Source organism: Patella vulgata, chromosome 8 (assembly GCF_932274485.2).
Source record: "Patella vulgata chromosome 8, xgPatVulg1.2, whole genome shotgun sequence".
In the NCBI taxonomy this organism is placed as follows: Eukaryota; Metazoa; Mollusca; class Gastropoda; family Patellidae; genus Patella; species Patella vulgata.
Window position 1 is genome coordinate 51,084,249 of NC_065886.2, and position 11,597 is coordinate 51,095,845.

The 11,597-nt window shown below is 41.2% G+C and overlaps 1 long non-coding RNA gene across 1 annotated transcript; it reads left to right on the forward strand.

Moving 5' to 3' along the window:
• Positions 1-2,828: 2,828 nt before the first annotated feature.
• On the forward strand, positions 2,829-11,027 carry LOC126830252 (uncharacterized). Its single transcript, XR_007683778.2, has 4 exons — positions 2,829-2,942; positions 4,223-4,449; positions 8,983-9,054; positions 10,954-11,027. It is a non-coding gene; the product is annotated as an uncharacterized LOC126830252 (long non-coding RNA).
• The last annotated feature ends 570 nt before the right edge of the window (positions 11,028-11,597 follow it).

Consider the following 11,597-nt stretch of genomic DNA (forward strand, 5'->3'; position numbering starts at 1 on the left):
CATATAAGATGTTGTTTATTAAATTTGCGGTGTCCTTAAAGATGGGTTGGTCTAATTTAGTGTAATGTATAGGATTACTTAATTGTTTTTCTGCCTCTGAGATATAGTCTGCACGATTCATTATGACACAACACGAGCCTTTGTCGCTTTTCTTAATTATTATGTTTTTGTCCTTTTTAAGGGTGTTTAATGCCGTTTTAGTTGCTCGGTTGAGATTTGGTTTTTGTGACTGTGGTTGAATGGATGATATTTCTATATTCATTTCGTCGAAAGTTTTTAGGATGGCTGGTGATAATGACTTTTTAGGTGGTTTCCATGTGGATTTTACTGTGAATAATTTTTTACCTCTGCCGGGTTTGTTCCTAAAAAAATAAGTCAACGAAAGTGTTCTTTGGAAGCGATCGGTTGCCTGGGTGATGGGGTCTATGGATGTTATTGTGGGGGTTGGGATGAATTTAAGGCCTTTATCAAGAATGTTCATTTCTAGGGGGTTGAGAAGTCTGTCGCTCAAATTGACAACTGTCTGTCCTAAAGACGGCTTCTCATTCCTTTTCCCTAATCCTAGTTTAAATTCCTCATCCAGCAGTTGATGATCTCTCTGGCCGTGTCTCGGCTCCAGTGGATTGCGTCGTTACCTTTCAGTTCTATTTTGCCATTGAAGGTTGGTAATGTGGTGGCGTTTGGTGAAGGTGCAGTGGAGATCAGTTGGTTTTAGCTGGTGATGTTTTGGTAGGCGATCGGATTTTCTTGTCGGAGTCGGGAAGAAGTGGGGATCTGTGTGGCGAAGAGCTTGGTTGTTGGGAAAGCTGCTCTGGTCACCTTGAGTAGATCTAGCATCTGCTCGTGTATCCTTGGTCCACTTTCCTCCCTGTTGTTGAGCCCGACGTGTATCACTAATTCCTCTGGTGCAGGACCCATGTAGTTCTGGAGTATCTGTCTGATGTGGCTGATCTTGGCTCCAGAGTAGCTATGGATCTCCCAGTCCCCGACGAAGGATGCAATCCTAGCCAGGTTAGAGGATCCAATAACCAGGGTCTTTGCCATGACGGTAGTGTTTTTCCGGTGTTTTCCGGTATTCAGTTTTCCGGTGTTTTCCGGTATATAGAAAAGCCCGCCCTTGTCGGTGACTGACGATTCTAATTTTAACTCCGCACTATGTGAACTATACATAGTATCTAAAGCGTCATTCTCGAACTGGTAACTATTCATTTGATCATTTCCCCAAAGACCCATGTGTATTATTAAATGCCAACAGTGAAAAAAGCAGACCATGTTTTTATGTTAGCTATGTAGAAACGCATGATCGCATGGATTAGTGATAATTATAAAATACCCTTTAATACAATTATTTATTTACTGCCTAATGTCGTCTATTCAATTTGTAGCATTAAGACCAAATAGTGGTGTACTGCACGAATGTGGACAATAAATAATGATTGAACTATAATTAATGACCTTTAATAAAGTACCTGCCATACAGTGATATTTCCAGGTCCAATATTAATAAATATAGTCGACTCATGAGGGGCAGGATAAATAAACGATCCCTGGGGACTGACACTTTATGTATGTACGGTCAGTAGGACAATAATAACTTATGAGAGAGAGAAGAGAGAGAGAGGGGGGGGGGGGTCATTTCGGGACTATAACATATGGTTCAATTCTGTCCCAATTATATCCTATCAGTATCACTGACATTATAGATGCAATTTCTAGAATGAAATGAGAGAGAGAGAGAGAGGTTTAATGACCACTTTGCCCAGAATAAAGTAATATGAATAAAATTTTCAATATATTCATTTCGAGACTAGTGGGTGAGCAGATTTTAGTAGAAAAACAACAGTGCAACTAAAGTCACCCTCTTCAAGTCCAAAATAAATAGATGACACTTTTTAATTATTCTGCATAAGTTGAGCAAAAATACTCATTATCGAACTTAGCCACCGTCACACTTCCTCAATTAGAATAAGGCGCCTGTTTCACGAAATTTTAACTAAGATAAAATCCAAGTTTTAGTAATTTGATTGGATAATATTAGGATTGATTTTAGTGCTTAGCCAATCAAAATTGAAGTATCTACTAAAATTTGGATTTTATCTTTAGTTAAGATTTCGAGAAACAGGGCCCTGGATTACTATTTTCTAAAGCATCGGAAATAAAACAATTGTTTATTTCTGCTTAGCCCTTGCAGAAACGCTCATCATATAACTCAATCAAGACATTCACCCCAATGAACATAGACACCAATTTTGAACATTCTACCTTAAGACACAATAAATGTGGTTTAATTGTTTTATGCATTAAAACAAATGATGCTAATGATAATGTTAAGAATTGACACATTCTTTGGAGAAAATATCTGGTTATTCCGACCCTCCAACCTCCACCCCATAACAGAGTTATCATGTTTCAATGCATAGGTAAATCAAATTGCTTATATCTGCTTAACCTGAACAGAAAATGGTCACCTTTGATCTTAGTCAAGATATGAAAGATGCACCAAGTTTCTGCATTCTAAAACGAAGTTATTGTGTTCCATGACCATTTACATTGCTTATCAGTAAATTATGGAACTCAGTCAAGATTTTTACCTGCTAAACATGTCATTTAGTTCATAGTTATTGTATTCCAAAATCTGGGACCGCTGGACAGACTTCTAAGAAAAAGGTTTGATTTCAAACGATACAAAACATTGAGTTGATGATTTATTTTATTTTTATTACAGATCTGAAGTATATATATTTTACTGGTGGGGATGACACCTATTGGAAGGATGAGATGATGTTTTATTTTATTTTTATTACAGATCTGAAGTACATCTATTTTAGTGGTGTAGATGACACCTATTGGAAGGATGCTAGTGATAACTGTGCTAAAATAAATGGTAAACTAGCTAAAGATATAGGTGTTAGTGACTGGGAACTCAGATCAGATGGTGTAAAGTAAGTATATAGATATGGCTGTATACTACCTGGGAACTATAAGTTACTTATAAATATAAAAAAGTACAGTATAATTTTAGAAATGAGGGATGAGGCAAGTTTTGCCTTCTCTTAGAAATAAGATGGGGTTTAACGTCCTACTGTTCTGCTCCTATACTGGGCCAATGAAGACTGGCATCCGCCATACAGTGTGCTATGAGGGAAATTTTGCCCGGGCAGCGGAACTACGGCCTACTCTTATATCGATTTCCAGCTGTCAATGGATCTTTTATTACGTGTACGCCAATGTATACACGGGGCCTCAGTTTTTCGTCCCATCCGAACGACTTGACAGCTGTCCTTGTCAGACCCTACGTCCTGTACTACTGACAAGGGGAAACCACGTCAGAAAATCCGGATGAACTTTCTCGGCGAATGTCCACTATTAGTACAATTATAACCCCCATAGGTTCATTTACGTGTATGTCAACTTGTACACGACTAGACATCCCAACTACTAGACAGAGTCTCGCAGTGGGAGAAAACCTGGGGATCCGGAGAAAACACACGGGGTTGAACAGGCAACCCTACTCCTTGTCACGTACAACCGGGGAATCAAATCCACACCAGTTGACTCAATGACAGAGCTTATGATACAACGCGCACGCTAACCATTCGCCCCAACCCCTCCCCTCCAAGGTACTAGAAGCCTTATCCTTGCAGGCCTGAAATTCCTAGGAACGATCTCGACCAGTCGTGTGATCGAACTCGGGATCTCCATGTTTGAGGGCTGGTGCCATAATCACGAAACGACTATAATTCATATAATCAGGACGAATAGACTACACAAGTTTAAAACATTGACAGATCGTTATGCTTCGTCAACGTCAGGAAGTAAATAATGAATATACCCACACAAAACAAACCCACATTTTAAACGATCATCTTCACCTTTTTCACTTTATCATCAGTCCTTGTTTTATCAACTTTTAACTTTATTATTCCTTTAACAAGTCAGGACGGGAGGCGGGGGTTGTGTGGCCGAATGGTTAGTGCGTGTGTGTAGTATCATAAGATCTGTCATTGAGGCAACTGGCGTGGTTTCGATTCCCAGGTTGTACGTGACAAGGAGTAGGGTCGCCTGTCCAACCTCGTGTTTTTTTTTTCTAGTCCCCCTGTTTCCTCCCACTGACCTTGTTTGTGTCGAGTGGATGTTAAACCCCATTTCTCTCTCTCTCTCTCCCCTCTCTCTCTTTCTCTCTCTCTCTCTCTAAACAAGTCATGACTAATTTCTTTTTCAGTCCTTTTTTGACGAACTTGTACTGGATTGGCCTAACGTCTGTTAATGGTGAATGGGTTTGGCATGATGGGAGCCCATTAGATTTAAACGATACCCAGGCCTGGCCGCTACGACCTGAATTTGAGGCGAATATAACCTATGATTGTATATTATGGAATCCTGTTGAACCTTTCTATATACCCAGTAAATGTGACGATATTAAATCTTATGTCTGTGAATTACAAACAGGTGAGATATCTTCAACATTTAGAAATAGAAAGTGAACGGAATGTAATAAGAACCATTCTGAGAGTAATGCGGAAGCAATCCTTGTCCCTTACCAGCCCCTGCACAATGAATTCATCTGTAAGTGAAATGAAATGAAATGAAATAGGGTTTAACGTCCTACTGTTCTGCTCCGAACTTACACCATACAGTGTGCTATGAGGGAAATTTTGCACAGACAGCGGCACTACGGCCTATTCTTATATCGAATTCCAACTGTCAAGGGATCTTTTACGTGCCCGCCAATGTGTACACGGGACCTCGGTTGTTCGTCCCATTCGAACGACTAGACAGCTGTCCTTGTCAGGCCCTCCGTCCTGAATCACTGAAAAGGGGGGACCACGCCGGAAAATCTGGATGAACTTTCTCGGCCACTGCAGGGATCGAACACCCGACCTCCAGACTAGCGAGCCAGCGTCTTAACCACCCAGCCACCGTGGCTCCCACGGAATGTATGAACCAATACTTGTCCCATACTAGCCCCTGCACGTATTACCATGAATTCATCTGTAAGAGTCTGATACTGATGAACTTGAAAATGATTATCGATAGCTTTGTTTTGGCCACAGATCACTAATGATTTCCCCATTGACTTTAATGTTAATTCTCGTCTCTTAGACCGGCTCTAACTTTTCCCCAAATCTTCATTGGGTAGAACGCTTTCTACCACAGATGGGGCTACATGTGGCAACCTCTTGCCCAAAAGCAGGTATGAGGTTCACCATGGACAACTTGAGATACACATGCAATTTTCCGCCCTAGTTTTCTACCTCATCAACCTCTCATATCCTTCCGTCTCAAAATCATGAAAATTCACCAAAACCTTGCAGAAAATGTATTTCCAAGCCCCTTTCTTCGATCTACACCAACAAAAATCGCCATCCAAAATTGAGGGAAAGACTAAAAATAAATTTCACTCTTCATTCGTGGGTGAGGGCGTAGGAATATTTGGTGAGTTGTGTATTTTGGAATATTGTTTCCCGGGAGTTATTCTCCTTGAACAAGATGTTTGCGCCTTAAAGAAGGATAGAAAGCTAGTTTACAAATACCATCATAAAACAGTGTTTTTGTTATGACATTTAATGATAGTATATTTATTTTGTATTTTTGGTCCCGGGGGTTGGATGGCCGAATGGTTAGCACGCGCGCGCTGTATCATACGGCATGTCATTGAGTCAACTGGCGTGGTTTCGAATCCCCGGCTGTACGTAACAAGGAGTAGGTCGCCTGTCCAACCTCGTAGGTTTTCTCCGGGTCCTCCGGTTTCCTCCCACTGCTAAAGATCCCTACGCGCAAGCGAATTATTGAAATAAAATTAAACGATGTGTTAGTCCCGAAATGACCTAGTATGTGTCGAGTGGACGTTAAACCCTCTCTCTCTCTCTCTTTAATGATGAAAATGGCAATTAATGATTATTTTTATCATGTTACAAAAGAGAGGTAAATCGTACCCGTACAACACATTTTAATCCACTGGGACTAATGAACGACATTTTATATTGCTTAAATTATTAGAACTATAAACTAAAAAGATATATATTAAAAGAAAAGAAATGATTAATTTTAATTGGCATGGAATACAAAACACTAACAGTGATATCCGATTGATGATTGTGTATCGTGTAAACTCATTCTATATCGTATACACAATAAACATTGACATGACATTTACATTTGATGAAAGGAACGTATATCAATCATCAAATCTTTAATCAGAAAATTATCTCTGGATATTATTTAAGTTTAAAGGTTTGAGCTTAAAGAATTAAAGATACCCTTTAATCTAATGACAACTTTAAATATACATTAAGCAAGAGCTAAATCTGACTATTGCAGGCCTTTCTTTAGGCCTGAAATGTTATCTAAATTATTAATTAGACATTAATTAACTTATTCAGGCCATTATCAACTCTCGATGGCATCGGATACTTAAGATTTTAACCAGGTTAGAACGGTTCGCCATTTAAAAATATAATTTAAAAATGGGAAAGCGAGGCTAAGTCTCGAATATACCAGTGTCCTGATTACCACAATGCACACATCTTGTCAAAACTACAAACAGTGATAACTTGGCTCAGAGTGAAGTAATTTAAATATGAAATTTTCAATATTTTCATTTTACATTATCTATTTTTGAGCTATTATAGCAAGAATGGTCAGCTCTTTATCTAAATCTAACATAGTGTATCCTTAAATAAGCTCTGGGTATTTAAAAATTCGTAGTGTAGTTGTCCTATAACCGTGCTACTAGTTCAAGCAGTGTGGAGTATTTCCCCCAAAACATACGCACGGTCAGTATTCAAGTGTGATTGGTGACAATTTTCTAAACTTATCAATAATTTGTGTCTTGATAACCATATCTATTAGCGTGTGCCATTAGTCAATGCAGACAAATGTCTTAGCCCATGGACCCCTTCCAGGGGTCACAATTTTAATCCAATTTGACCAAACTTACTTAACATATAATAAAATATTTATGCCTCAAACATCTCGAATGGATTCGATTTTGGCACGTATCGGACTGTAATGTTTTAGATTATGGCCCCTGATTGTACGAAAAATCGCGTTTGAGCTTGTGGAACCTCTAGAGGTCTAAATGTTTATTCGATACTAAATACCGTTCATATGTTCGTTACACAATAATCGCGGATGATTTCGAATCGGCCAAAATTTCCCCTTAAAATGGCCCCTCACATTTACGCAAATAGTGACAAAGCATGTAAGACGTATACCTAAAAGCAACCAATGTTATCCGAGTTTGACGAGTTTGAGTTTGCTGTGCATCGGACCTTCCAATTTGATTTGAAGCATTGGGGTCGGGAGATGCCTAACTCTATCGATATCAGCATTCCGTGACCTTTCGTTCCAGAGTTATGCAGTCTTGTTTTCCAGAGTTGCCCCCCCCCCCTTTGCCGAAAACATGGGGTGAACCATTTCGATCTGACCAGTTCTCCGTCCATCTCTTGCATCGCAATTTCTTGTTATGTTAATGCTGGAACCAACTGATATCAACATAAGCTCCTTGGATGCTTCTTTAAAGTTTAGATTTATAAAGAAGCTTCTAACAATACCTGCTTTTTTAGACAGGATATGAAAACAGTCAGTTTGAAATTAATCTACGTCTTGATATCATTTCAAATAACAATCTCTGGTCGAACAGGCGATGTTTGTGTATTGTCTTATTATTATTATTATTATATACATAGTTACACCACTGAAACAACCTGATTACACCACTGAAACAACCTGATTAAAATACACATCTATATTTCTTTTCATTTTTTAATACTTTCGAAGGAAATGAAATGAAATGGGATTTAACGTCCTACTGTTCTGCTCCTAAACTGGGCTAATGAAGACGGGCATACGCCATACAGTGTGCTATGAGGGAAATTTTGCCCGGGCAGCGGCGCTACGGACTACTCTTATATCGAATTCCAACTGCCAAGGTATCTTTTACACTACATGAAGAGCTAAATCCATTTCTGAAGGCCAGCTCAATCTTTGTCAAGGTCGCTGAGATGTAAATAAGATTAGGGCACGTGATTGTTGGCGAGATTATAGATTAGGTTTAAGAATTTGGGGGAGAGGTTAAGGCACAGACCTATAATGGTGGCAATTTTGACCGGCTTTTAAACTTATGGCGTCAGACATTGATTAATCAATCAGCGTTGACGTTTCTAGTGGTTTACCCAAAGTTCCGTGCACCTCACGCCAAAAACTCGCCGTAACAGACCGTTTCATTGGCTAATCCCTCACATCACCAAGAACGAGGGTTATATAACAATTTATCTAGATCCCAGTGTAGTAAAGACAAGTAAAAGGAAATTTTGAACTATAAAAACCGAAACGAAATAGGATCTATGTTTTAATTAGATTGCTATTGAAAGAATATATCCTTTGTAACATTTAGCCAATTAAAATAATGGAAAAGGGATCTACAAACAACAAAACGGGTTGGCTCAGTGAGTAGGAGGTTGGCTTAATAACCTGAAGGTCAAGTGTTTGATCCCTGTGTTAGCCAAGAATGTTCTGGCGTGGTTGCCCCTTGGCCCCTGGTAACCTGGTAACCGACATGGGGCGCTCGTCTTAAGGGAAAACCGTGTTCAGCAGTTATGAAAACCTACATATGAATTATTCCACTGGTTTGAGAGAGAAAGAGAGAGAAATGGGGTTTGACGCCCACTCGACACAAACTAGGTCATTTTGGGACTAACACATGGTTCAGTTTAATTTCTATAATTGGTTTGCGCGTAGGGGACTTTAGCACTGGGGGAAACCGGAGGACCCGGAAAAAATCCACAAGGTTGGACAGGCGACACTACTCTTTGTCGCGTACAACCGGAAAATCGAAACCACGCCAGTTGACTCAATCACAGACCTTATGACACAACGCACACGCGCTACCCCCCAACCCCCGCCCGGTTTGAGAGAAGACTAATTATTGACAGCTCAATCACATTAAATTATCATGTATCTATATATCTATATATTCAGGAACAACATGCTCATTTATACCAGAAACCAACATGGCTATCAACGAAACAGGTTGGACTCCATTAATAGCTAGTGAGTATTTCTCTTAAAGGGGCATTATTTAAGTCTAGATAAAGAGTTGGCAGTTCTCACTATTATAGTTAAAAACTGCATGGTGTATGCCCGTCTTCGTGCTACACTGCATGGTGTATGCCCGTCTTCGTGCTACACTGCATGGTGTATGCCCGTCTTCGTGGTCAACTGGATGGTGTATGCCCGTCTTCGTGGTACACTGCATGATGTATGCCCGTCTTCGTGGTATACTGGATGGTGTATACCCGTTTTCGTGGTATACTGGATGGTGTATGCCCGTCTTCATGTTACACTGGATGGTGTATGCCCGTCTTCGTGCTACACTGCATGGTGTATGCCCGTCTTCGTGCTACACTGCATGGTGTATGCCCGTCTTCGTGCTACACTGCATGATGTATGCCCGTCTTCGTGGTATACTGGATGGTGTATACCCGTCTTCGTGGTACACTGGATGGTGTATGCCCGTCTTCGTGGTACACTGGATGGTGTATACCCGTCTTCGTGCTACACTGGATGGTGTATACCCGTCTTCGTGCTACACTGGATGGTGTATACCCGTCTTCGTGCTACACTGCATGGTGTATACCCGTCTTCGTGCTACACTGGATGGTGTATACCCGTCTTCGTGCTACACTGCATGGTGTATGCCCGTCTTCATGGTACACTGCATGGTGTATACCTGTCTTCGTGCTACACTGCATGGTGTATGCCCGTCTTCATGGTACACTGCATGGTGTATACCTGTCTTCGTGCTACACTGCATGGTGTATGCCCCTCTTCGTGGTACACTGCATGGTGTGTGCCCGTCTTCGTGCTACACTGCATGGTGTATGCCCGTATTCGTGCTACACTGGATGGTGTATACCCGTCTTCGTGGTACACTGGATGGTGTATGCCCGTCTTCGTGCTACACTGCATGGTGTGTGCCCGTCTTCGTGCTACACTACATGGTGTATGCCGGTCTTCGTGCTACACTACATGGTGTATGCCCGTCTTCGTGCTACACTACATGGTGTATGCCCGTCTTCGTGCTACACTACATGGTGTATGCCCGTCTTCGTGCTACACTGGATGGTGTATGCCCGTCTTCGTGGTACACTACATGGTGTATACCCGTCTTCGTGCTACACTACATGGTGTATACCCGTCTTCGTGGTACACCACATGGTGTATGCCCGTCTTCGTGGTATACTGCATGGTGTATACCCGTCTTCGTGGTACACTGGATGGTGTATGCCCGTCTTCGTGGTACACTACATGGTGTATACCCGTCTTCGTGGTACACTACATGGTGTATACCCGTCTTCGTGCTACACTACATGGTGTATACCCGTCTTCGTGCTACACTACATGGTGTATGCCCGTCTTCGTGCTACACTGCATGGTGTATACCCGTCTTCGTGCTACACTGGATGGTGTATGCCCGTCTTCATAAATTTAGGACGTTAACCCTTTTTATTACATTTATTTTACTTCTAGACTTGAATTATGATCCGAGTTTGATAAACCCACGTTTTAATGGTTAGATCTATTTGATAAGGCCAACTTCAAGTTTGGTCAAAGGTCACGAGAGGTAAAGAGGGCTATCGCTAATCCTAACCTTAACCCAAACCTTGGACCTAGCCCTAATACTTACCCTGACCCTAACATACAATCTCACCAACAATGCACGTGCCCTAACCTTATTTACATCTTAGCGACCTTGACAAAAATTGAGTTGGCCTTGACAAATAGATCTAGCCCATTTTAATCTGATTGTGTATTTCTATCACACCTGGCTAAATGTAATATATATCCGGATCCAGGTGCATCGGGATTCGCTCAGTCTAATAATATCAATTTCTAGGATTCAAGAAACACGATCAAAATTAAAAGGCCTACACTGGGGTTTTTTTCCAGGTGATGATGCTGATTTAGCTAAAAAGATGAGTCTGGTTACCAACGAAACGCTGATTTATATCAAAACAGGTGACGTCAATATAACGTCATGCGAACAGAGCTGTGAAGGTTATAGAGGAAATATATCTACTATCTCACAAAACTTGGAATGCTGGATGGCCGAGTATCGGACGTCAAACAGAAGTACAGAATGTCGTCTGCTACTATTTGACGGACAACCAGTAATGGTGGAAACAGAACCAGTTAGAGGCACTGTAACCATTCTTAGTCGTTTCTGTTTTGACCGTTAGTATCTTTTCTCTTTTCACACCGTTTTCATTAGCCCAGTCGGCACAGAAAAGTAGGACGTTAAACCTCATTTCATTTCTCTTCCCCACACTTATTGTAAGCTTCAAGGAACCACGGCGACTAAGGGAGTAAGACGCTGGCTCGCTAGTAGGTGTCTAGCAGGTCACGTGTTCGATCCCTGCATCGGCCGCTAGCCTGGAGGTCACGTGTTCGATCCCTGCATCGGCCGAGAAAGTTCATCGGGATTTTCTGACGTGGTTTTCCCTTGTAAGTGGTGCAGGACGGAGGGGGGGGGGGCAAGTATAGCTATCTAGTCGTTCGGATGGGACGACAAACCGAGGTCCCGTATATACATA